The sequence below is a fragment of the Lissotriton helveticus genome, chromosome 3_1, assembly GCF_964261635.1.
Source record: "Lissotriton helveticus chromosome 3_1, aLisHel1.1, whole genome shotgun sequence".
Lineage (NCBI taxonomy): Eukaryota > Metazoa > Chordata > Amphibia > Caudata > Salamandridae > Lissotriton > Lissotriton helveticus.
This window is the reverse complement of record NC_136061.1, coordinates 345,139,843-345,166,888: the sequence shown is the minus strand read 5'-3', so window position 1 is coordinate 345,166,888 and position 27,046 is coordinate 345,139,843. Positions and strand designations below refer to the sequence as shown.

General features: G+C 44.6%; 1 long non-coding RNA gene across 1 annotated transcript in view; it reads right to left on the bottom strand.

Annotated features, from left to right (window-relative positions):
• Positions 1-13,367: 13,367 nt before the first annotated feature.
• The window catches only part of LOC144824536 (uncharacterized), an 80,529-nt gene continuing 66,850 nt past the window's right edge, over positions 13,368-27,046 (bottom strand). Inside the window, exon 4 of the long non-coding RNA XR_013609004.1 lies at positions 13,368-13,492. This is a non-coding gene — a long non-coding RNA (uncharacterized LOC144824536). The remainder of the gene's footprint in view (positions 13,493-27,046) is intronic.

Here is a 27,046-nt window from a genome sequence, read left to right as displayed (position 1 = left end):
TACGGGCATTCCTGGCCTTGCGCCCTGAGGGACCTGGGTACCTACTTGTCCATGCTGACCGCACCCCTTTGACTAGGTACCAGATGGACAAAATAATGCTCGCCTGCCTGGACAGGGCGGGTTTGCTAGTACAGGGGAAGAAGTTCTCGAGCCATTCTTTCCGCATAGGGGCGGCCACTTCAGCATTTCGTGCAGGGATGCAACCAGTTCAGGTTCAGTCTGTGGGACGCTGGGAATCATCCTGTTTTAAACGGTACATTAGGCCTTGATCCTTGAAAAGAATGCATACGTTTGTTTTGTTTGCTGTGTTTTGGCATTCTTTGATGTTCTTGTGACAGTTGGCCTTGAATTCTGCATACGAATGTATATTTGGTTTTGTTTGCTGTGTTTTGGCATACTCTGTTTTCTTGTGATTTTCTCAATAAAGACCCTTGAACATATTGCGTCTTTCCTTGACAGGTTCTCGAGTGTGGGTCATTGGGCATTCCATGGTCGACAGATTGGCCCGCTGGGCAGAGGTCAGACAGTGGACCAGCTCCTTCTCAAGTATTGACTGTGTGTGGTGGGGTTTCCCGGGCATGCGTTGGCATAGCCTCCTTTTCCGACTTAGAGAGGCCCTCGCTCGGGGTGGCCCCCCCCCCCTCCACTTGATTATCCACCTGGGAGGCAATGACATTACGTACTTGGGGAGGTCAACCCTGCTTCAAAAAATGAAGACCGACTTGGGGATTATCAGTGGCCTCTTGCGGGGTTGCGAGGTCTGGTGGTCTGAAATTGTCCCCAGGAGATCTTGGCGGGGGGCCTTGTCTTGCGAGGCTATAGAGAGGTCTAGGAGGAGGATCAACGCTGCCATGAAAAAGTTCGCCCAGCGCAGAGGTCTGGGCTTTATCAGACATGAAATGCTTCAGGACAAAGTTAAGGGTTATTTTGAGGAGGATGGTGTACACCTCACGCCTGTGGGCTTAGACCTTTTTCTGCTGGATTTGAAGGAAGCACTCATGAGCAAAGGTTGCAGGTAATTTTGGTAGCAAGGGTGGGGGGCCTGTGCGGCAGCGGGTACCACCGCACAGGCTGTGGCGGAATTACTGGGCGATCCGTAAGAAGAGAGGTGCAAACGAACGATGTACTTCAGCGGGCACATAGGGGTGCCAGAGCCTAACCTGTAACCTCAGGGGAGGTGCAGGAATTCGTGTCGGCGCCCCAGTAGTCCTTCGGGCGGTTGTGGGCCTGTGCAACCGGGGGTTTGCCTAGTCACGCCCCGCATGGGGTGTGTCTGTAGTTATATTTTATTTGTACAGCAGTTGGGTGGTTCGCCACTGTGCTGTTTGGCTCAACAGGCGGGCAGGTGGCGAGAATGCAGCCTGCCCAGGATCGCCCGTAATGTTACCCACCATCATTACATATGTTGTATGTAATAAAACCTGCAGCAATTTTTTCCCAAACTAATAATATCTCTGTGTATTATTTTGCGCATTTGGGGTATGTGCTGGGGCGGGGTGTTATCTGGTGGCCCTGAGGTGACTATGCGCTTGCCCGAGGCTACGCAGTGGCCATTGAGAGGGCGGGCCATTAGTCGGTGAGGGCTGTCCCGCCCCCATAAACAGAACCGGATGTTCAGTCTCCTCCTTCCCATGGGGAGGAGGTGGCTGCTGGACATCCTCGTCCGGGGCAGCAGGGAGGGGCCTCCCAGGGTACTTAGGTCCCTGCACCTCCTGTGAGGGCCTCTTTGCCGCCCGGACGCCGTCGTGTGCAGCAGGACACTCTTTTCCCTCCCTTTCCTCTATCCCAGAGTGCCTGGAGGTGGGGATTTGTGGAGGTTTTTTATGTGTTCTTTATCGTTGCAGGAGGAGTTAAGCGGAATTACTGGGCGATCCGTAAGAAGAGAGGTGCAAACGAACGATGTACTTCAGCGGGCACATAGGGGTGCCAGAGCCTAACCTGTAACCTCAGGGGAGGTGCAGGAATTCGTGTCGGCGCCCCAGTAGTCCTTCGGGCGGTTGTGGGCCTGTGCAACCGGGGGTTTGCCTAGTCACGCCCCGCATGGGGTGTGTCTGTAGTTATATTTTATTTGTACAGCAGTTGGGTGGTTCGCCACTGTGCTGTTTGGCTCAACAGGCGGGCAGGTGGCGAGAATGCAGCCTGCCCAGGATCGCCCGTAATGTTACCCACCATCATTACATATGTTGTATGTAATAAAACCTGCAGCAATTTTTTCCCAAACTAATAATATCTCTGTGTATTATTTTGCGCATTTGGGGTATGTGCTGGGGCGGGGTGTTATCTGGTGGCCCTGAGGTGACTAAGAACCAAGGTGCGTTTTTATTCCGAGGTGTGTCTCAACGCAAACTACAATCGAGATATAGTTAAATAATCTAAGATTCCTTAATGATGTTCACAACTGGGAGGAAGACGATGTGAGTTATATTTTCCCCTCGCCGAGGCGTGTCTGCCCGTGAATCACGACACCGCCGCGGGAGCCGATCATGGCGTAACGTAAGACTGCCGGGTGGCGGCCGGATACGGCCCAAACCACGTGGCTGGTAATGGCGGCGTATCCCGCAAGAACTGGGAGCACCCTCGGTCGCCCCACTCCAAGGATGAAATGGGTTTGCAGTGGGGTCGTGGCATAAACATGGGACTGTTGGGTGGCTGCTGCCGTGAGGTCAGCAGTGGGGACATAGCGTAAACAGAGACTGCTGGGTGGTGGCCGGATACGGCCCAAACGACGTAGCTGGTAATGGCGGCGTGTCCAGCAGGAACCATGTGCAGCCTCGCGACCGCGGGTGACGCGCTCAGCCCACTCTGTGTCGTCCAGCGGTCGCCACACTTTCAAGGCTGAAGGGTGGTCCAGTTGTTAGTTTCCCGTGTGGACCCCGGCACCAGACATATCTTTTCCTATAAAAACTGGCTTTAGATGCATGTGTATTATCAGCCCTAATGATTAGTCAGGGGGTGAACGGAAAGACCCTCCCCGCGCAGGGCCCGAACCCTCGACCATCGACCATCACATCCGCAGTCAGCCGTTTAGATTATTTTAGACTGTCTATACATGCGAGGGCCAGCAGCACCACACCCATATGTAACTTATGAAAACACACTTTCGCTGCATGCGAGGGCCCGAAGCCTCGAACCTCTGAATCCAGTCTCCCGCCTAAATGCCTCTCCCTGCGTGATCAGTACAGATACAAACTTCACGGACTGCCGGCTGTTTTAAAACCCGGATACCCAATCACCCGCTCAGCGTCCCTAAGCTGTCTATACCCGCCTAAATCGATCTACCGAGCAGACGATCAAGCCCCACGCCTCCACCGGCGACCAGCAACCACCAGCCCCCCCCCCGTGGTCGACACCACAGGGCCCCATCAACCTGGCAAAATCCAGGGACCGGGCCGGCGGGAGGCCGAATGGAAGCAACATACCTCTGAGACGATCCGCCGACAGGAGGGAACAGCGCAGAGCTGGGGAAGCCACACAGACAGGAAAGAGGCCGAGCCCTGGCGCAGGGCACCTAAATACCAGGAGGGGGGCGCCCCTCCTCCCCTAGAGACCTCCCCTTGTTGGATTTGGAGGTGGGCGCCAGGAGGGGCGTTGCCGCGCTCAGTTCATGCGTCGTGTGGGACTAGGGCGCTGCCCCGCCCATTCTCCCCTGCGGGTCGCGCAGACAGCGGCAGAGAGTGTGGGGAATAAGTGCTATGACACCACCAGTGTTGACCGCATCATAGTGCTTTTTTGTTTATTGTGGCGTGGGAGGTCAGAGGCAACACAGAGGGAGGGAAGGGAGGAGGCAATGCTGATGGAGTGGATCAGGCAACATGGAGGGAGGAAGGGCCAGTCGGGAGGCAAAAGGGACAATGGGGGTGGGAGGGAGGGGCTGTGAAAAGGGACACGGATAAGAGTGTGGGAGTGTGGTTTAAGCTGACAGATAACGGAGAGTGGGAGGGATGGGGCAAGCAAAATTGAAGCAGGGTGGGATAGCTGGGGACAAGCAACAATGGAAGCAGTGTAAGAGGACATGAGGAAAGCAAAAATTGAAGAAGGGAGGGCAGAGGGGGCTAAAAAACAAAGGAGGAAAGGAGGGCCAGTGAAGGCAGCAACAAGACAGACAACTATGGAGTGAGGAAGGAAGGATGGGGCAAGCAACACAGACATGGGAGGGCGAGTAGTGGCAAACAACATGGGTGAGGGAGAATGGGAGGCAGGGTAGGCTGGTGGAGCAAACAACACAGTTGTGGGAGGGAGGAACCCAGAAGGGGGAGAAGTATTAGAGGAAACAAACTGAAAAAGCTGCACTCTGGTGGAGTGTTTGAAGACAAAGAAAAAATAGCACCAAAAGAATTATTGGAAGGACACAAGTAGTGCATCCATGTTTCAGGGGAGGAATAAATACATGAAAAGGAAAGAACCCTGTGAAAGCTAACCAACAAGAAAGAAGAAAATGACAGTGCCATTGAAGCCAAGCAATGGTAAGCAATGGGCAACCTCTAAGCCCTCTGAGTAAGCACATGCACTGTCTAGGCAAAACCTAAAAAGTAGTGCTTGGAATGGGAGCAGTGGAATGACACAAGTAATGCATCCCTTGTGTAGGGATTAGGCTATCACAAGAAAAGGAAAGCCCACACAAACTGATAAACAAGGAGCAAGCAAATAATAGTGACAACAAAGCCAACCAGTGCTAAGTAATGGGCAGACTCTAAGCCCACTGTAAGCTAACAATATATCTTACAGCAGAACAGGCCTGTGCTGTCTAGTAGGTGAGACGTACAAATAGTAAACTATCATTAAGTAATATTTAAAAAACAATTCTATCCTGTAACTCTCTGCTCTAATTGTCAGTCTACCACAGCACCATGAAACCCCTTGAGTGAATGTGCGCTCAGCATATTAGAATACTAAATGAATAAATACATACATAAAGTAATAAAATCTACATGTTCTAGTACTAATTATCAATCAGAGTAACTCTACACATACTTCCACCTTGTAAAAATAGCAGCGAGATCTGTATTAGCAAGGCAGGTTACTGTGTCACTAGAGCTGGGCAAGCCAGAGAATTCACAGGAAGAGCAGAGCTGAGCCAATAGTCTGGCTTGGCAGTAAAAGCCAAAGAACGAGCCGAGCCAGCAAAAAATTGCCATGTGCATCCCGACAGAACATATTGGAAATCATAGAAATGACATCAATTGTCATCTCCTCCTTTCTCTCAAATGCCTCTCGTGTCCGTCGTTCACTCCTGCTATATGCAGGAGGAGTCAGGAGCAGGCGAAGGGAAGGGGAGCATCTGGTAGAAGTAGCAGCAGCTCCGTGCTACGTGGAGAGACACATCATTATATAGGAGGAAGGTGATGTGGAAGAGGTGTGGCGCAGTGGCCAGGGTGCCTGACTCCGGACCATGGGGTTCATGGTTCGATCCTTGGCGCAAGCGACAGGTTAGCCCAGTACCATGTGACTCTGGACAATAGCTTGCTTAATCTTCCCGAGGCCCCCGAGTGCCGGGACACCTCTCCGGAGGTAGCTGTGCGGTTTACAAATGCTGGAATTTCAAGTGTGGGGTCCACTTACCTTGCTGGTGTGTCCTGTCACTGCAGTGCTCTCCACCTTTGGATAGGATTGAATGGGCAGTGGACAAGTGCAGAATTCAGGTCCTCCCAACCCCCACCTACATCCATCCTCCAACTTCGGATAGACCAATAGAGGGGTAATGATAAACATAAAAACATCCATGATGGTGAGGCCAACCCCTGTACTGCAGCACCCAGGGGGCTTTGATTAATTGGTGTGAGAGCACACAAGGAGGCAAAACCAACCTTTGGAAAAGGTGTAAATCTGCTGGTGATCTTGGGGGAGCGTATGCAAGGGCTGGCGTCTTGCATCCACTTTGGTTTCCTGGCTGCCCCTTGCTAAAGCTGTAGTCTTGGTGACAAGCTCCATAATCACTAGTTGCTGCACTACAAGAGGACTCACTGCATGCATTGTAGTGAATTGTCATAACAGTAGCCCCTGCATTCCTATTTGCATTGCCATTCTGCTGATCTGCAGGCATTCGTTTATATTCTATAAGTTGCCTTGTAATTTGCAGAACACTATGCAAGACAGTGCACTGCTGGTGCCTGCACTTTAAAGGTCTCACACAGGACTGATTGTGAGGCAGAGATGCCATGGAGATGTGTGGATCCTTGAAAGCAGTGACATTATTTTCCTAATTAAAAGTGGTCCAGGGGTGTGCCTATTATTGGTTCTGCATCTGCAGTGGCACTAAAGCCCCCTGGTTTGGGGAGGGCCATTGTGGCTGTTGTTTACTATTCAATGAGGCAAATTTCTATTTTCCTTTCTTACATTAGAATTTATGACATCCTCACTGCACCATTGAAGTGCCCTGTATTAGCTTCCGTGAAGCCACAGACATTATCCAATTTCTGCCCTGTTCAAAGTCTAAAAGCAACAACATGCTGGGTGGCCTAACATGCTGCCTGGCTACACCTTTAGCCAAGAAGGCCATCTTTGTGATATTAGTGATTTCAAGAAGGATTGTTTACCGGAAGAACCTTCACTCCCCCGCTGCAAGCCCAGCAGGAGAAAGACCAAGATGCGGCCAATCCAAAAACTGAGAAATTAAACGAAAAAGCAGAGCTCTGCAACAGCCATTAGTAAGATGTTACCTATAGTATAGTCCAAGGAGGAATGTTTTCTCAAGTATTAAAGCCCTTAGGGCTACATTATCAAAGGACCCCAAAGGCTAGGACTTTGCACCACTTTAAGGTACACACCGAGAGCAGTGGTATACGAAACCGAGGGCCTGCAAATATTATGGAAGGGGGCCCCATGCTCCGGACCCAGTCAGGAGCTCTCATGTCAGGGCCCTGGAGCTTGGGGATCCCCCCACACTGAGGGGGCTGCAGGGGCTATTGTTATGCCACTGACCGAGAGAGTGGCAACCATCTCAAACAAAGTCTAGAGGAGGGACTATTCTCTCTGAAGTACTCGGCCACGCTTCTCATCTCATATAAGCGCCACACTCACAGAGATATTTCTAGTTGAAGAACATACCTTTTTGTTGTGAAATTGACACCCACTGGGTGCCTTACAAATAAACACTTGTATAGGAGCACTCCTTTCAGTCACACATACAGAATCCTTGCAGGTGTATGCAAAAACACTCAATGCCATCCCCAAAACACACGCCCACTGAAGGAGCCACCTGGGAAGCTACATTGCTATCACAACACCTGATAGACACACATACACAGTGGATGTACCCTTCGTAACTATAAAGACAGTATTGGGAATATTTACAAGAGGATAGCACCACCAGGACATCACTTTTGGTGACGTTCTGGAGGCACTATGCCCTTCTCCATATTTACAAAGTTGTGGCTTGACGCTGCCTTGTAAATATGGCCCCTTTATATGCATCACTTAGTGTGAAAGGGGCCTGCAATGTGTGTTGCTGTGGGCGTTCCACTGAAAAACCCATTGCTTTTTGACACTGCCCCATAATTACAAGGATGTGTAAATCTGAGGCAGGGCCATGCAAGAGCAGGCATTAGAATGGCAAAACAGGGAAAAATACTTTTATTTCTTCTCGTTTTTGCTTTTTATGTGTGCTGCATGTTGCAGCACACATAGAAAGAGCAAAACACCATTAATGATTGTTTATGTGCAAGAAGGTGTCCCTTCTGTTATTGACAATTTGCTGCTTCTATGTGTGCTGCATTCTGCAGCACACATTGAAGTAACAGATCGCCATTATGGGTTGTTTATGTGCAGGAAGGGACCCCTTCCTGCACATAAATAATTATTCCCTGTAATGCAGGCACCCTTGCACTACGGTGCAATGGTGCCTGCGTTGCCGCTAGTCAGTTAATTTTAGCAAGAGATACAGGGGTTGCTGTTAATACAGCACATCCCTTCGTTTTGGAAATGTCGGAGCGTGGAGCTGCCAAATTTGTCTCAGCTCCGCATTCCATTTCATTGTAAAATATGCCCCAATGCGTGTTCGCTTAAATACAAACACAAAAGTTGACATCCTGTTTATTACTTTTGCTGTGACATACACAAATTTAGATGCAAGCACACTAGCTATATTTCCTGGAAACAGACACACAAATAGCACGCCAATCAATGTGTCATGGTAACGAAGCACTCACACTGTGTGACCATCCTCTGGATCAAATGTAGGCCAACTGGGTTAACAGAGAATGCATCTCAGGTCCACCATGTGACACAAACAAAAGAGCACTGACTTTTAAATGCAAGTCCAACTTTTGTCCTCTTCAAGTGACAAGACAATCCTTGATGAACTCTGAGAAGAAATATTAGAAGTAAATGTTTAAAAAGTGACAGTAAAGAGTCCACACAAACCTCCAGTTCGTGAATATCCTTGGCTGATAGACAGGAAGTTCTTCATAGATCCACTATCTGCTGAATGTCACAGCCGTCTTTATCAGCCCTTTGAAATCACTGACACAGTCCTCTCTAAGGGTAATCACAAATGATAAAAGCTGATAGTCTAGCTACTGCTTGGGGAGCATTGAGGAACTATAAAAAAACACATTGGCAGGGCACAAGTGTTACATCCTATCCCTCCCTCTTCTCTTTGATTCCCAGTTATGATTAAAATAGGTTGTGACTTAAAGCCAAAACCTCTTCTAAATCATCTCTGAAAAAGGCCTAGACTGCTGTTGATTATAGATTAACCACCAGTGGTATCTGGCCACATGTAATGTTGAATAGTTATAATACAGTGGTATACACAAATTCTAACAAGGATGTTTCCAAGATGTCGATTTTTATTTACATAACTTTGCTGAAGCTTTTGATGCATTGCAGATTGTACAATTATATACAGTGCAGAGCTGTTCAACTAAGATATGGTTTATCTCACACTAGTGTTTGAAGTTTGGCTCTAAGGATGTAGAGATCAGAAGATAGGGAATCGTTTGTGGCCTAAACATAGTTAAAATAACCAAGAATAGACTGTAAACTGCTAACATATTACAAAGCTGCTGTAACATAGAAACCCACTTTACCTAGAGAGTTTAAACTGACATAAAGTCCATAGGGCCCGACTTCATCTTAGGTAGACTCGACTCTATTTTAGGCAAACCGAGTTTAATCTTTTCTATTTTTGGAGTGTCATTGTCATGTCTGCCATTGTCACAGATTTAATCTGACCTTATCTTTCTAAGAACTGTGAAAGTCATTCAGACAATGACATAGATAAAACACCTGATGCAACATCAGTCTGGGAGAAGTGTCTTATTATCACAATATCAAAGTCAAATAAGAGCAAATACAGATGAATAGTCAAAAAACTAAAGTCTTATCTAATCATCAGGATATGCTTGGGACACACACCTTTGATGCACAGAGTATATGTCAGAAATTCCTGAGATTATGTCAGAAAATCCGATCCTTTATAAGAAATAGTATAAAAGGACTGTCACTTGACCACTTGCAAGGAGAGGTCCAGCGCCCAGATTATCACACAAGATACTGCCAGAGATGGGCTTGACTGCTGCCAGTGCACCAAGAACTTGCTACATCGCACCTGATGTGGATAACGAGGTGAATCCAGGAGAAAAGACACTGACTCTGCTTGTGTTTTTCTTTTGCAAGGAACACAGATTTCAAGCCTCTCTGAAAACCATAGTTTTTGCTGTCAACAAATTATGCAATGTGTTACTTGGCCCTATGAAAGTCCAGATTGCAAGTTCCACTTTCCATATTCTCGTAAAATAGGGCATAGAAGTATGTTTTAGTGTGTCAGGTTTTAAATTACATTTTAGCTTTGTTGGAATGTTTAATTGTATTCTTGTTGTATTCTTGTTGTTCACAAGTTGCCCATTGGCTGTTTTTATGATACTCTGTGCGGGTATGTTAGATTTGCTGAGAAACAGGTTTGCCATGTTGCAATATATGCTTTTAATAAAAAATGTCTATTCTTAGTACCATTTGTGTGTGTGTGATAATAGGTTTGCTTATGGTACTATAACGCACCAGGTCTCAGTTTAAGAATTGTTAGTAACCCAAAAGCAATTATTGCACGTCAACAATGTATTGGGTGGGGGTTCTGTGGGGCTACAATAACCTGGTAGCGCCAACATCCTGCTGACCCACAGAACTCTAGTGTGTAATTCTGACAATGAAACCTTCTTGTGTCCAATGCCTCTCCTTTTTCAGGGATGAAGGGGTGATTCAAAAGGTCCTGAGAAAGAAGAAGCTGATGTGGGCCTGCAAGAATTCCACTTGCTTAGTTTCACCTGTTACCCGCTGTGGACAATTCAATTAGATCCATTTGTATTGCACATTTTCTTGCAGACCTTAAAAGCATAATTTTTGGGAAGGTTCCTTCTACAAAAACAGTGGACTAGAATCTATGGAGCCTGCTCTGAAGATTTAATGGCTTTTTCTCAAGATAGTAATTCTAACAGGCCATGTGGAAATCTTTAGTCTTTGTAAAACTGTATGTACTTTATCATTATTACACCTCTTTCTATTTCACATGGGCTAACACTAAATGCCCTTTTCCAATGCTTTCCTGTTTAGAGTTTCTGTTTTCTTTTTATCCTTTTTATTTGTTTTTTGTAATTAAAGTTTTTCTACTTCAACTAACTTAGTTTTGGGTTTTTAAGTTTCTTATTTGTTAACTGAACTGTAGGTCTGGCTGGTTGTGCATATATCACATGCATTTTCTTTTCTGAAGGCCTTGGATTTTGTTCAAAGATACCAATGAAAAGTGAGGCAATTCTCACGAAATCAGATTTTGCTGTGGGTCAGATTCTTTACGCGTTGATTGAGCTCAGCCAGAGCACAGATGATGGGCCATATTATCAAGAACGGCGATAACATTATTGCCGCTTTAGCTGTAGGAAACTGCCTCTAAAGCGGGGATAAGTTGCTTGATGATATGCCCTTGTTAATTCCCATCGAAGCCCAGGTGTACACCAGATCCTGGCTTCTATGGGAATTCACAAGGGCATTCTATCAAGCCCCTTACCGCAGAATTAGCGGCAGTTTCCTGCCGCTTAAGCGGCGATAATGTTATCGCCGGTCTTGATAATATGGCCCGAAGTCTCTTGAGGTCTTTCTCTGTCTAAAGCACATCAGTCCAGTCCTGCACCATAACATAGAGCAGAGGTGCTCTCTATAATTTAACTACATATAGAGAGTTTGAGCGAGAATGTATATGTTTCGCATACGGAGACATGAGGATGTTTAATTAGCATATGTCTGTATCTTCTAAGGTTTGTTACTTCAACCAGAACTGCGGGAGAAAAACTGGATTAGAGAAGAACATTCCTTATAAATTAATGTTTTGAAAGGGCGATGTTTTTCCTCAGCACATCTAAAGCATATTATCTTTGCTCCACATGAATAGAAAGACATGGGAACGTAATAGGTTGATAGACCCTGGATAGAAAAAATATATTCTGGGGAAAGAGAAGAGGTAGCATTTGTGAATATTTGCAGTTCAACATGAAGAGCAGGAACAGTGCAAGGATTCTCAGTACCACAGGAAAAAAGGCAATTGTGCCGATCTAACTTGGTCAACTATGTGCATGTTCTCTACTCGAAAGATATAATAATGATTGTTGAAAGAAATAGAAATTATCCTGCAAAAAAATCAACGGTTGAGGAGATGATGTGGTTTTAATGCAAAACCTAATAAAAATCACTTAGATTCAGCAGTGACAGTGAACAACATGTAACTCACCACTGCTCATGACCTCATGCATGATGTCACAAATACCATTACATATTACAAAATTATTAGAGAAAGCATTCAGCTGTGGAGGCAGGGACACGTTATCAGTGATTTCCTTTATAATGTCATTTGATGAGATCCATGATGCAGTCAATGTTGTCGTCTAAGATATCATCAGTAGTGGCACGGTCATGAGCAGTGCAGTGTGGTGGTGTTAGCGGTGACACCTCTCTATAACAGGCCAGGCCAAAGACTTTTATGATGTACTTGAACCATGATACAGATTACTGTATTTTTTTTTCTTCTGAATTTCAAAGGTTTTCAATTATATACTTTTACACATGTGGTAGGCAGAGTTTATCTATGGTATGCATTATACCTTAGTTTAGTTAGCCTGTTTCTTCAGTGCTACATGATATATAATGAACTGCTTTTCAAGTTAGAACTCTTTAAATTGTTGGTTACGGTTTCCCTTTATAAAAAAACAATGATAAATAACTCTTTGTGTTTCTTTGGATTGTTTTTGCAAATGGATTCCCACGTTTTTCAAATAAATTAGCAGTGGTAGTTTTTATAGAACTATTACTGTGTAATTGAGTTATTGGTTGTTCCTCTTGCCCACTTCAACTAACATTTTTGGTCATTTCAATAACATATTCTCTTTTTATGTGTGTTGAACTCTTTATGGAGTATGTTGAGCGTTGCTCTCACATTTATTTGTTATTTTTATACAAAAGAAAAATCAACAGGCGTCACAGTGGTATTGCCCAGCACTTATATGTGCACACAATTGTTTCATTCATTAAACACATCTTCACACATACAGTGCTAGAAGACCTGTGTATAATGAAAGGACACATATCCGCATAATTATTCAAGCGCTCACTGACATTTCAGTGACTCCTTCCACAAGTGCTTGTGGTGCCAGGGCTTAAGGTATTACTTTAGCCTTAGCTCCCACCCTCGCCAACCTGAATCTACTTTACCTCCCACCCCCACCTACACTGTTCAATACACTGTTTCCAACACAAACATGTTTTTTCTCAAGCAACACCACAGTATATTACATGCAATACCACAAATTACATTTACAATGAAAAGCTGTGTTTCAACATATTTACTTAGTCTCTCATTCACATCTCGTTTCCACCTCTCACAAGAACTCGTTGATATTGTTGGCTTTTCTACCCAGATTGAAAAATGTATGTCCACCATTGGTGAAGAAAGTGGTCCAACATCTCAACCACGATGAAATTGTACGGCGGCAAAGAAAGGGTCAGAGGAGACATCTGGTGCAAATGACCTCAGAGACTTCTTGTGTGGTGCGTGGGTTGAGGAAGTTGGGCTTACTTTTGGATCACGATCTGGGCTTCTAGGGGTAAGTTCAAGGTTTAGATTTTCATTTTGATAGATTTTGAATTATTGGGTGAGCCTGACTAAAAACACGGGCTCACAGACTAGTAGCAGTAATATCTTTGAAGGATCACCCACAGCTTGGATTGTTGTGGCACTTCGTCAACATAGTATAGTAATAGTTGAATTCTGTTACTGGGTAACCCAGTCGTTTTTATGTCCTAATACAGAGTTAAAGCACCGATCTAGACAATTCTACCCACAGAAAATATCATAGCCAGGGTTTTGTGTTTGTGAGATGTCCTGATGTGTAAACTGTTGTAAAGTTACCTCTGTGGCCTTTCCGAATGCAAAGAAGATCTCCCCAGCAGATTGGGGAAGAATGAACTCTGGATATGCATGGTCAATCTAAATGATATTGTTGGCTGAATTTTGCTGTAAGAAAGGGCAAAACATTAGACATATTAGGTGATTAAATCAAGTTATGCAGCACGGGATGAGGCATTATCCTCTAGACAATATGACAATTTAGCATATATTGGCGATGATATAAAACAGATAAACAAAATTCAAATATAGAGTCTTCTCTTTTATGTCTGGAAGTCACAAAACATTCCAAGACTGCACCTGGAAACCTGTGTTAGATGCAGTTTTTCAGATGTAGTAGTGAAAAAGCTTGTGACTTCCTTTTTCGCAAATGTACATGCATATATTTTTCCATGTTAAAAAAAAACAGCAGGTTGCAAACACACGGGCTAATTTTTTCATTACTATATATCTTCATAGGGAATATTTTTTTTTGCTGTGGAGGAACACTTTTCCCTGCACTTTATTCCATTGATTTGGGAGGAATGGGGTTGCTCATTTCTCCTCCTTTTCTTGACAGACACAAATCTCTATGTTCAGGGTGAGAAGGAGTCTGAAAATGATTTGTGAATTCCCACAAATGCGTGTCTTAGTGTAAATTTGTGGATATTCAAAAACTTTCAGGATACCCCTTCTTAGAACACCCACTCCCAGCCACAGGATGAGTTTTTCTCATAGGGAAACCTCCATGTGTGTAATTATTTATACAAGTGCTGCACTAATCTGAATTCCAAAACTTGTGCACTCATTTAAAAGACTATTTGCATGCAGAAATGAGACTCAAATACACAAATAGCTCTGTGAACAAAGACCAAAGGTATCAACTGTTTATAGACCTCTACATATCAGCAATGTGTTGGGAACAAATCACTTGATGAGGACACTTCGAAATATCAAACCATTCCTTCCACAAACGGATTTCAAGCATGTGGTCCAAGGGCTTGTCTTACTGAGCTCTACGGGCTCACTGGGCTCTACGCTCTGTGGCCTTCCCAAATACACCCTGGGTCCACTAAGGGCATCACTGAAGCTGCGGCTAGACTGGTTACAGGTACCAAATGAAATGTGCACATATCCCCAGTCCTAAAATCTCTTAAATGCTTGCCTTACGAAGCTCGAATTCAGTTAAAGATTGCTGTTCTGGTACACAAAGCCCTCCATCTCAAAACTCCCAGGTACCTAGCGCAAAAGCTTGAATTATCCTGTGGGGGGTAGAGCCTCAAGTAGCTCCAACACTTTCCAATTTAAACCACAAATCTTTAGCAAAAAGAGAACTCGTCACCAAGACTTCTCAGGCGCCACTCCAAAGATATGGAACTCTCTTCCACCGTAAGTACGCAGAATCTCCTCAAGGATTTCCTTCAAACTGGAAGTCAAAAGACTCCTAATGAACAAATTCTTACACTAATTGGTCTACGCTCACCTGCTCAAAGTCATTGATCCTAAAACCATTGACCATCATTGGATGCTGCTCTTCTTTACCGTATTGTGTGCCCCCCTTGTAGTCTGCTATGTACCTGTTTATTGTATTACTCTCCTTGGACTCATTCATCTTGTAATTATGTGTTTATTCTTGTTTTTATTCGTACTTGATGTCGATATTGCATTTATTACCTTTCTTCCATCCTTTTTGTAAAGCGCTCTGATATCCTTCGGGATCTTGTTCGCGCTATATAAATCTTTATAAATAAATACTACCAATCAACCTCGACCTCCGGCAGTAGCACAAGCTAAAAGTATAGTATCACACTTATTTTGTTCCACATTGATAAGTGAGGACTTTCTGTTCTTTCAAATGCACCTTAGTTGTGCTTATTTTGATCAGGGCTGGTTCAGCTTTGCTTTGATCCCTTTCTAAGTTGAGGGTGCTCCTTTCTAGGTCCACTTAGCTTGCAATTTTGTTTACCATGCCAGTAACTGATTGTCCATTCTCTCATACCCTATATTTGATCTGTGAACTGCACGCACCTCCAATACCTGGTACCCAGGTCTGTTGAATCTCTTTGCTCTCTTATCACTCAAGCTCCCAGGTGGAAATCTCTGGCAGCCACCAGCTTGTGTTTTGCTGGAGAATCTCTTTGCTTCCAGAAGTGAGGGTGAGCCAGAGGATTTTTCCTTCTGAATATAGTACAGGTTTACTACAAATAGTTTTGCTCGCAGAAAAGATATCTTCATATTTGTAAATGGGCTTCTATTGTGGAAGAAGAGAAACATTTTACAGAGGAAGTGCAGAGAAGTGATGTCCCATTCAACTCCCCCAATCGACACTGCCCAATTGAATGATTTTTAAGAGAAACAAACGAAACACATTCGTCAGATACTACTCAAATGTTATTTACCAGCAAATAATAATTTAGTCTTCCATGGAAGCAAATAAATACCATTTTATTAAAAGCATCCTCTCTCCCTCCCAGATTGAAACAGTTTCTATAAAACATATACAATGTTGCACTGAGCAGAACTCAAACATGCATGTATCCAATTTTGAGGTGACTGACTCATTCTGAGCATTCAAATCAATCTTAGTTTCTTCCTTCTCGAAGTTCCCCTTTCCAAAAAGATAAGCATTTGCAATGCAATAGGACTTGCATTTAAGCAAGTTTAAACTATTGCATTGTAAATGCCAATGCTTTTTATTTATGTTTTAAAAACCAAAACTTAAAAAAATGCATTGTCATTTACAATGCCAATAGCTCAAACTTGCGTAAATGCAAGATCTATTTCATTGCAAATGCTTGTTTCTTTTCTGCCACGGGGTCTGAAAGCAGTAGAGGTAGAAGTTTTTTTAAGGAAAATTATAGAACAATCGGACAAAGACTTCGCACAGTGAAAGAAACCAAAGAGAAACACCAGTTCATAATGACAGCTCTTGTGGTTTTCAACCCTAACTAGCGTACCACAAGGTCATCATCCGCTTGGCCTGGACAGTTAATTTGGGATATCGAGCACATACCAGGTTGTGCTCTAATTGGCATCACAAGTTTGCAGAGAAGGATAATCTCCAAGTCTGCAACTTGTGTTTGCCTAAGGACCACACGTCAGAAGGCTGTGCAGAGTTCCAGCAAAAGACCTTCAAGGAAAGGGAAAAACAAAAGTTGAGTATTAAGTCATGGCGCAGCTTCAAAAACATATCCAAGGAGAGCACAGGCCTACAAAAATTGATCCGGCAGAGGAACAACAGGAGGAAATCTTTAACTTCAAAAACTATTTTGAAGAAAGCTCCTTGCAAGAGGGAATGTTCAAGGAAGATACTTCGGTTGACAGACTGACCAGAGGACGGTATAGACGCATACCCCTCAAGACGACATCAGTATACAATGGGATGGTGAAGCAGATAGCAGATATTTCTGGAACAAGGGTCACATAAGAGAGTTCCTATTACATGTTGTGCTGTTGGTGCACATGCAAAAATATAAAAGGAAATATTAACGGTCTCTGTGGTCCCTTTTAGAGCCCAAAAGAAGGAATATCTTCAAATTTACCTTGTTATAACGTTTACCTTTAAGGACCCTTAGAATAGATATTATGAAATACAGTAGAAGGGTTTTCCTCATCCATATGGTCCTCCATGTACTCCCCCCAGAATGCCAAAGGGCTACAATCTGCATACCCTCATGATACACACAACATAATCCTGTGTTTTGGTCAGACGGGGGTGTGACAGCAGGAGCGCTGATATCTCCTTACCTTTGCGGACCGCAGAGAGGCGAGCGCTATCCCGGGCATGGTCTCCTTGTGAGACTGAAAGTCCGGTGTCCGCATGGGGTGTCCCCGACTTAGCAGCGTCCACAGGCTCCCGAGCAGGAAGGCGACCACACTGCAGGACAGGTACAGGCAGTGCTAAACTCAGCTCACCGGCGGCCGGACCGCCTTCCAGGGGCAGCAGGGACAGGCAGAGAAGGGCCGCCCCGGTGCACAGGATGAGGCGGCAGGAGCAGGGCACCGCGCGAGCTGCAACCTGGCTACCTTAAGCCTGGGCCAACGGTGCCGGTGATGGGGTGCGAGGGTGCGGCGACGGGTCGTTCATGTCCCTGCTGCTGTTGCCAGTAGGGTACATGCTGCTCCTTCTGCTCTAGGAGAGCAACACATCTCCTGCCCCAGGGGCCCCCAGGGAGGGATGGAGGGAGCACAGCCTGGTCAGAGAGCGGCTGGAGCGTACCGTAGGTGCGGGTAGGGATCGGTCCACAGCGCAGTCTGTGTACGCAGAAAGAGGAGGTTAAGCCGGCGCGGCGAGCAGGACAAAGTTGTATAAAGATGGAGGTTTGTGGGGAATCAGAGACGGGCAGCAAATCCTAAATGAAACTTGTGAAACCAAGCTACATTTTAAGAAAGATTAAGGCGATGGGTGAGCTTATGTGCAACTCGCAAACGGTACAGAGCTGCACTGTCAAACCCCGTATTTCAACGCCACGCTGCGCCACTGCAACACACGTGACCACATGGCCTATTGGTATCTATTACGCGCACTAAGCGCGTACTACACACCAATAGGCCCTGGGCGGAGCAATGCGCCCGCCTGTGGCCTATTGAGTGCAGTCTTTCATTAAAAGACGCACGAAAAGGTGAATAGCTGCCCACAAAAGGAAAAGCACACGCACGAGTGTGTGCGATTCCTAAACCCCGTTTTTCGATTACTAAATGCCTCGTGCTGCGCGAAGCACTGCTGGGCAGGGCAACGCTAGGCGCAAGACCTAAAAACAAGGTTGTGTCTTCCGTTAAATATTTGACATGCCAGTGTTTCACTAGCACTAATGTAATCACATTACATGCCCACAGCGACTGGAACAATCTAATTAATCATAGTAATCGATACAATATACAAATATACAATCCTTGGTGGCATATGTGCAATTCTTTTATATATATTTTTTGACATCACGAAGGCAAATAGCATACATGAATAGTGCAATATCACATAGTGCAGATGATGCAGTGAAGGTGAGGTGCACACGTGATTATACATGCAGTTAAAACAGCAGCATTAAACAAATGATCCCTAGGTGTCTATATATATGAGTATAGTCCTTTTTCCAATCACAGTTCATTTACACAGCAGTTTCATCAGTTTATGACCAGGAGACCTAATGTCGACGTTTTGACCCTTAGGTTATTTGAAGGGTCTCATCAGGACTAGTCATCTAGGGACCGTCTAGGGACCATGTAGCCTATGGAAGAAAATATGAGGCCCAAACAGAATGATCTATTAACTATTTGGACTTTCTAGTTAAACATAGGGAGGGCAGTCTATATACCACACCATACAAGAAACCAACAGATACCAACTTCTTACTGAGATATGACAGTCACCACCCCTGGGTACTCAGGGACAATATCCCTAATGGGAAGTTCCTGAGGATACGTAGATGTTGTTCCTATAAGGATGATCATTTCAGAGGAGAGGAGGGCTTGAAAAGCAAACTGTTGTAGAGAGGCTACCCAAAACGAGAGATTGCCTGGGCCCTCATACTGGTACTGTCCAAGAGAATTTCTTTTAACACCTAGAGACAGCGAAAAAGTAACCAGTCAACTGGTTGGGATGGTTAGCACATTGAATCCTATGAGTAATCAGATAAAAAAGACTGTGAAGAGGCATTCGCATCTACTGGAGGAAGTTAGCAACCAACTCCCTCTATTTGCATTCAAACTTAACAAAACATAAGTGGTTATATGGTTAAGGTACATAGGGAACCACAGTCCCAGAATTCCATCAAGGCATTGTGGGGCATTTCCGAACTCCTATAAATGTATAACTGTCAGGCATGCCCAAACATCACACACACAATAGTTCTGAGGACTGGATCCAAAGAATACAGATTAAGGTTGTTTTCCAATTGTCACACAAAGAACGTGATCTGTATCATACAGTGTCCTTGTAATGTAATGTATGTGGGTGAAACAACACAGATGGGCAAACAAAGGACCTACCAGCACAGAAATCGTGTAAGATGCAGCCAAGTAGGGGCTCCTTTGGTGAAGCACTTTAAGAACATGAATCATAACGCAGACGACATAGGATGGCAGGTACCGGAACTGATCAAAATTGACAGCGTTGTAGGTGCTCTGACAACAAAGTTAAACCAATGAGAATGTAAATGGATCGATACACTGAAAAGCACTGAGTTGGCACAGAATGATATTTATGATTCCCAATGCCTTTCAATATTAAACTAAGTATGCTTTACCTGGGTTCTGTATGTCCTTTTAAGTTGCCTGGGCCCTGTGATCGACAATACTGCGCTAAGACACAATACATTATTATTAAGGATACTGTGTGCGGGATACATCATATATATATATGAATACGATTGACTCTATACATGGGACAGCCCGTCTCAATAATAAGCAGCAGTACATTTGATACATAACACATAGCGGTTGTGGTATATCATATGCTTATGCAAATACGAGTAATTTACACAGGACAGCCCATCTGCATAAGAGATATTTCCTCATCTAAATGGCTGACCGGACAGATAAAACTCCTATAGGCTGTATTGGATAGCAGCCCGCGGTGCGTCCATTGGGGCGTAGGGGCGTAGCCCCACCAGCCACAATGGACCCGCATCGCGGCCGCCGGCCGCAATCCTATCTAAAATGCATTGCAACAATCAGCCTCAGCCCACCGCCGGGAATTGTGCAGGGGGGGGTGGCCTGCAGCTTGAGTGACACTCAGGCTGCAGCAGACCGTAGTGCGCAGTCCCGCTAGGGAACTTACAGTGCACGGTGCGCATGCTTGGGATAGTTGGCAACTATCTCAAGCATGCGCACTGTAAGTTCCCCAGCGGGACCCAGGGGTACTTGTTCGCCTGCCACAGCCAGGGTTTTCAGAGGGCGACAGGGCGAGCAGCAAATGTGCCCCCCTAGCCAATCCTGGCGCTGCATGCAGCGCCAGGATTGGCTGGTCCACCACGCAGCATCCATCATTGGATGCCGCGCGTGGGGGTGGCACACACACTGTCGCACGCACTGCGAGGAGGATGTCGGCGGACGGCGGTAAGAAAACTTTGGGAACCCATACTCAGACCCTGCTGAACTCAGAATCTCTGGAGTCCACTGAGGTTCTTCCAGGTAATAATGACGCTTTCGTGGTGAGAGAGAGGCATCAGGGCAGTTATGGGGAGCGAGAAGCAGGCAGGGCGTGACTAGTGAGTGGGGAAGGTGTTAACAGTAGGAGGGAGATGGGAGAGTTAATGGTAGAAGGAAGACAGGACGTCAGCGGAGAGAGAAGGCGACGGGGCGCTGTAAGAGGGAGACGGGCATTAATAGAGAAAGGAAGACCGGCTCGTCAGGCAGGCCCCTGCTACGCTTCATGGAGTGCAGGGCTTCCTGCCCAAGGCCACTGAATATATTTGGAGACATGGGAGACTCGGGGGCTCCTCATCGCGTTCGGGGAGGGGAGTGGGCACCGTTTTTATCACGCCTCTAAGGAGCATTCGTGGTCAGATGGAGACATGGGCCTTAACGGAGAGCTTACATTTTTCTATTTTCTGTCAACTTTGTAAGTTAATTTTAAACAGTGCACGGGTGTCCTCAAGTGTGTAATATATGCATGGATGACTGTAGGTTTGCGCTTTGTTTACATGCGTGCCTACATATTTGCATATGTCCCCTGTGTTGTCACATGCCTCTCCTTTTGCCGATTTTCATCACATGGTTCATTGATGTGTGTCTACGTACGAAGTTTGTTTCATTGACGCAGTGTGATAATGATAGTGCTTAAAAATAAATCTGTTCCCCGGTAGGCGCTCTTTGATTGTATACGTTGAGATACATTAACACTGCTTAAACTAGGTCAGGAACCGATCTTTCGTTTTCCCAAAGGTAGCTTTTAGGAGTAAGCTGGGGTGGCTGTGGGAAGTAGTTGGGAGTGTATCCGCCACTCTGCCAGGTTGTGCAAACAAGATTTCATTAAGGATGTGTGTGTGTTGGTGTCAGTGATTTAGCAGGGCGGGGTTTGCTTCGGGTCAGTTACAGGCCTCAGCTGTGCAGATGCTGTTTAATGTTGAAGTTTACCTGTTAATTAAAGACACCCTTGTTTGGGCAAAACCGATGGTTCTCCGCATCTGTTCTGCAGCAGCTGTCCCAGAAGAGAAAGTGAAGGACCACCAGCGAAAAATCCTCATTGTTTTCAAAATGATAATCTATTTTAGTTATAACAATGATACTTGCAGTTTAAACTTGTACAACAGATACCAGCAATTCACACTGTACTCAACTGAGGGCAATAATTCTGTTACTCTCAATAATAAACTCTTAACAGTAGCCATTCTAGGGGAATTCGTGTTTTGTTGACCTTACCTATGAATATCCACTGGAAAACGTCTAGTGCTGAGAATTAAAGGCTGATCCCAGTACTTTGCTTTTGTGCACACATAGCGTGCCTGATGCGGCCATTACATATTCTCTGCAGAGGACTTAAGTGAAGCGAACAAGCAAAAACATGAAGTTCAAGGAATTAATCCCTTCTCTTCTTCTTTCTAAATAAGGCTCTAAGACAGCATTCTCCAGAGTGGCTCTTCAACAAAATGTCTTAGATATTAACATCAGATTAGGACACTAAGCCTGTCTAGTCTGGCCCACTCTGGCACACTTTAGGGGAAAAAGGCAGAGGTAAGGGGTGACATGGAGGGCTTGGCTTCACAAAGAGTTGAGGAAGGCAGCCAGTAGAGCAATAGGAAGGAAAATCGAGACCTCATCATAAGAAAACCTAAATAAATGTACGAAGAGGAAAACGAGAAAAGAAAAAGGAGCTGGGCATTTTGGGGTGTGTGGAGAAAAGGGACAGGGCAATGTGGGAGAACGCAGACGAAGCAGTCAGCCACGAAGACAGATGAAGTAGTGGACTTCATAAAGGGAGCTCGGTAGTTAGTAGGGTAAATGCAGATCCTAAGAAATCAGGAGATGGGGGAGGGAAAGGAGACGGCTACTTTAACGAAGGGACATGTCAGCCCAAGATACAGAGTGGGGAAGGACGTAGAGGCCATTGGTGGGAAGGGAGGGGGCAGATGGTCACAGATCGAGTAGGGTGAAAAGGTGAAAGGTGGAATTCGGAGAGGGGGGTAAGGGATAGAGTGAGCGGTTAGCTTCAGAAAGGGGAGTCGTGGAAAGGAAGGCGAGATCGGAGTTTTAATTCATGGTAAAGTAGTGCAGAGCAGAGGGTTAATATGCTTGCTGCGAAGAACATATACCATGCATATAACAGTGAATGTAATGTAAACAGGTCAGTGGGTTACTGCTTTTGTCAGAGACTTCCTTTTGTTAGTTGTAGTTTACAGTGAACTATTAACTGTCATCATCAAAGAACTGCGTGCAGACTTCAAGGTATAGATTAGTGTGTATGGATTTTTCCCCCAGACTGTCATTATTCCAATGTTGGGAAAAGGGTTCACTTGGGTACAAATCAGTTTTTGTTATTAAAGAGAGCATCAATCCATTGTGTTACATTTTAAATTCAGAGTTTGTGCTTCTCCAGACCAAGTACTCTTTAACTATACTGCCTATCAATATGGATGACATGTGAATTCACCCCTTGTTGTCGTTTGTCTTATATAACATGTCCTATACACTGTTTTACACAGCTATGATTGCTAGTCTCTGTGTAATGTGTGCGTTATGTACAGTGCTGTTATGTACAGTGGTGTTCATTCGCCTTCCTATGTTGCTGGAGTGCATTTGTTTTTTTTGCAACTGATTCTATGACTTTTTGGGGTGTATCCTCGAAAGTTTCCTGTTAATGTGGCTGACCTGCTTGCTGAAGTGCACTTTATACTTGCTTTTCAGTGACACCAAGTATTGCTGGTTTAATTCGATTCCGTTTGCTGACTTGTGATGCACGGCTTGATGGGTGCATGCGTTTGTTTCCCTGTGACTAGTTTGTTCTGATATAATTGTCTTATTTGCAATAGTTTTCAGTACACAGTTTGCTCAATCAGTTCTGATTTTGTGTGACTACCTGGATTCCTGGAGTGCCTCTGACTTCGTTCTGTTTCTTTACTTTTTGTGACTGTTGGTCCTGCGGGGAAACATTTTCAATTTATGTTGTCTTGTTTACTGGGAGCATTGCTTTTATTTTCCTTTAGTGTAATAGGCTGGCTGGTGAAGTGCACTTCCCATAGTGTGCAGTCACTTCAATTTGCCTTTAGGTGACTACCTGGCTTGATGGTGGTTTTCTATTTGATATCATGTAACTCCTTGTCTTGATGAGTGCATTGGTTTTAGTTTGTTTGAGGTAACTGCTTCACATGCTGGTTTCATCACACAGCTGACACCCACCCTGAGAAAGCCAGAGCTGCCCTGTTAGTGGTATCAACACCAATGCGCTTAGGTTCCTTACAGCTCCTTCACTTGAAGTGGGTTACCACCTACCCGTTACTTTTTGTATCCTGCTCGTACCAAGTCAGATCCAGACCCAGACCAGTCCCCACAGTTGCTCCGGATTAAGGGACATTGTCATGTCATCTCAGGCGCGATGTAAAGACTCCCAGTGAGCTGAGGACTCTTTTGGCTCAAGAACCAACTAGCTGGAGACCCTTGTGGTTGTTTAAAGATTTAAGATCAGCCTGTAACTCAGTCTTGAGCTGGGTGGGTCACCTCGATTACAAAGTGGCTGTGCCAGATGTCCCATTATGACCCCTTTTGCCTGTCTCCCCTTCAGACGCAGAGGGCATAAAACTGGGGGGTGCTCAACCCTGCCAAAAAACTGAGGGGTGACCCTAAGAGCACAGCTGCCATCCAATCAGGGGTGGGATGCTTTGGTGTGCTGGTCTGGTTTTCTGGTTGCATTGGCTCAAGTTTTTCCCATGTAATTGATTGGGTGTCTTGGTAAGTTGCTTTATGTGAATGTCTGACTTATGACTGCCCATTCCTTTCAGTGTGCACTTGCTTCAGTTTACTTTTTGAGTCACTGTCTAGTTTGCTGGATGTATTGCTTTCATCTTTCTTTCATTAAACTGTTTGACTTTCTTGGTGCTTTTATGTTGGTGCCTGCATGCTGAGGTGTACTCTTCTTCAGTTTAAATGTATGTGACTGGCCTGTTGACTAGCACCCTGCTTTCAAAGTGAAGGTTCACAGGTTCACACTTGCTTTAGTTTACTTTTGTATGGTTGACTGCATGCACTGTTTTGCTGGATGCATTGCTTTAAGTTACTACTTGATGCATTGCTTTCAGTTTGCTTTCAAGTAATTGCCTCTCATGTTCCTAATGCTTTGTGAAGGCTGTTTCCCAACTGCTGTGCAACTTTTCTACTCTTAGAGCTGAGATTTTCATGAAAGTCTTATAGTCTGAATTCAGCACCTGAGCGTAATAGGACGGAATGTATGAAGCTCTGTGGTTATACTGAATAAGCAGCTACCTATGTTATACCATCTATTAATGTAATAACTGCACTTTCACAATTGCTTTATTAACCTTCCTGCTTTCTCAAATTTGCTTGAAAATGCACGATTTTTCTTCTTTTTTTTCAAAATTTTCTTGGGGGGGGTAACCCCCCCAAACCTCCCTTTTGGGGTTTGGGCTGGCACTCTGCGCTCGCTCGCTACGGTGCTGTATGCAAATCACTTTGCGCCCCACCACTTTCAAATGTCACCCACCACCCCTGTTGGATAGGAACATTGTAGGGGTGTGATACACATTAACTACGTAGTACTTTTTAATAGAGAGGTGGTTCACCACTCGAGTATGTGACGTTACAACGCCACATATTACATCGCGGTAGGTAACAACGTGGATGTTACATCGTCCGCGTTGTTACCACTCATGGCATTACAATGCAAGTTGTTTCTACGACTTGCACTAGATGGAGCGCTGGACTTAGAAATAGTATAAATTACTATTCCTACTCCAATTAGCGCAACAGCAGGGAATGTGTTGGACTTAAAATCCAACACATTCCCTGGTGTTGCACGCCATCTAGCGCAAGTCGTTGAAATGACTTGCGATGTAATGCCATGCGTGGTAACAACGCGGATGATGTAACGTCCGCGTTGTTACCAGCGCGCGTGGTACTGACAGCGTTGTAAACGCTGTCTCCCATCCACTCCACACATTAATGACACTACCGATTCACAGGATCCTCCTCCTAACATGGTCCCCATTCCGGAGGCGGCGGTAAAGACTTCCACAGCCAATGATTTCATCAGTAGGAGAGCTTCCTCTCTGTTCATTACCTGACACATGTGGTGGTGAATGGTGTTGTATTCTGGCACTGTAAAGGATGGGTGTTTAAAACTAGAAATAAACGATTGTTATGCTATCAAGAGACATCCTATTCATCAGGTTATTTCTTTACAGATTACAAGCCTCACAACTATTTATCTTCCTTTGGTCCAGACGCGATCGTGCCCTGGTTGGTAAGGGTGGTACTTGCACCATTAGGGTTCAATCGGTTTTTCAAACATGGTCTGTTCCTCTGTTTACTTCTCGGGGCATGTGTACTTTGATGATCGATTCATTGCCTGCCTTGGCGAATTGGTGGCACACATATGATCACATTTTAAGATTCTTTTTGTTTTGATTTGAGGGTAGGTTTACAACTGTTGAGCACTGATTTATGGTGGATATAACCTGATGTAGTTAAGTGGGGGCGTGACCACTTGGTTTCGGTCCATTCTGATTTATTCTATTGAAAATGTAGATATAATCCTTTGTGAATAGGACAAGTCGGAACTCACAGCTATACTTTTACACTATCCAAACATTAATTGCAGTATGAAACACAGTGGCATTATATGATTCTATACGGTGTGCCCTATGTACACACTTGAAGTTGGTTTATCCCAACCTCATATATGTTTAGTAGTGATTGTTCCTATTGTACATTTCTCTGTAGATTTGAACACAGCTGGACTCAGAATGTACTCAATGGGTCCTGTCTAAAGGCATTTTACGTGGTGAGTACATTTTTGAATCAGTTACTGGTCTTCTGTGCAGTATACACATCATTCTGATGGGGCCTCATGTTTTCTTCCATAGGCTACAAATTCCCCAGAAGGCTGGTGCTAATGAGACGCATCAAATAATCCGAGGGTTGAAACATTAACATTAGGTCTCCTTAACATAAACTGATGAGATTGGTGTCTAAATGAATAAGATTGGAAACAGAACTATTCTCACATATAACGATGGCCAGGGACCATTTGTTTAATGCTGCTGTTTTAACTGTATATAATTACTTGTGCACCTCACCTTCACTGCATTGGCTGCACTTTGTGATGTTGCACTTTTCATGTATTTTTTTAGCCTACGTGATGTCAAAATATATATATAAAGAATTGAGCTTATAATAAGGAGGCATGGATTTAGCAATGATTACTGTGATTAAGGAGATTGTTTCAGTCATGCTACCTCTAATTGATTTTGTGCCGGTACCACTAGATAAATACTCCCACGGGAAAGTTTTGATTATCATTATAGCTATTCACTACCAGTCATTTTTATATATTTAAAAAATAAGACCTTATTGAATGATACACAATCTTGTACCTTATTAAAGAATTGCTATTTTAGAAACACTGTGATATAAACAAATTTGCAATCATCTACAAAATAAAATATTGTCATGTATTTCTTCTCGCCCATTTGTTATATGTTTAAATATTTAAAGTGTTTGTTTCCCACTGTGAAC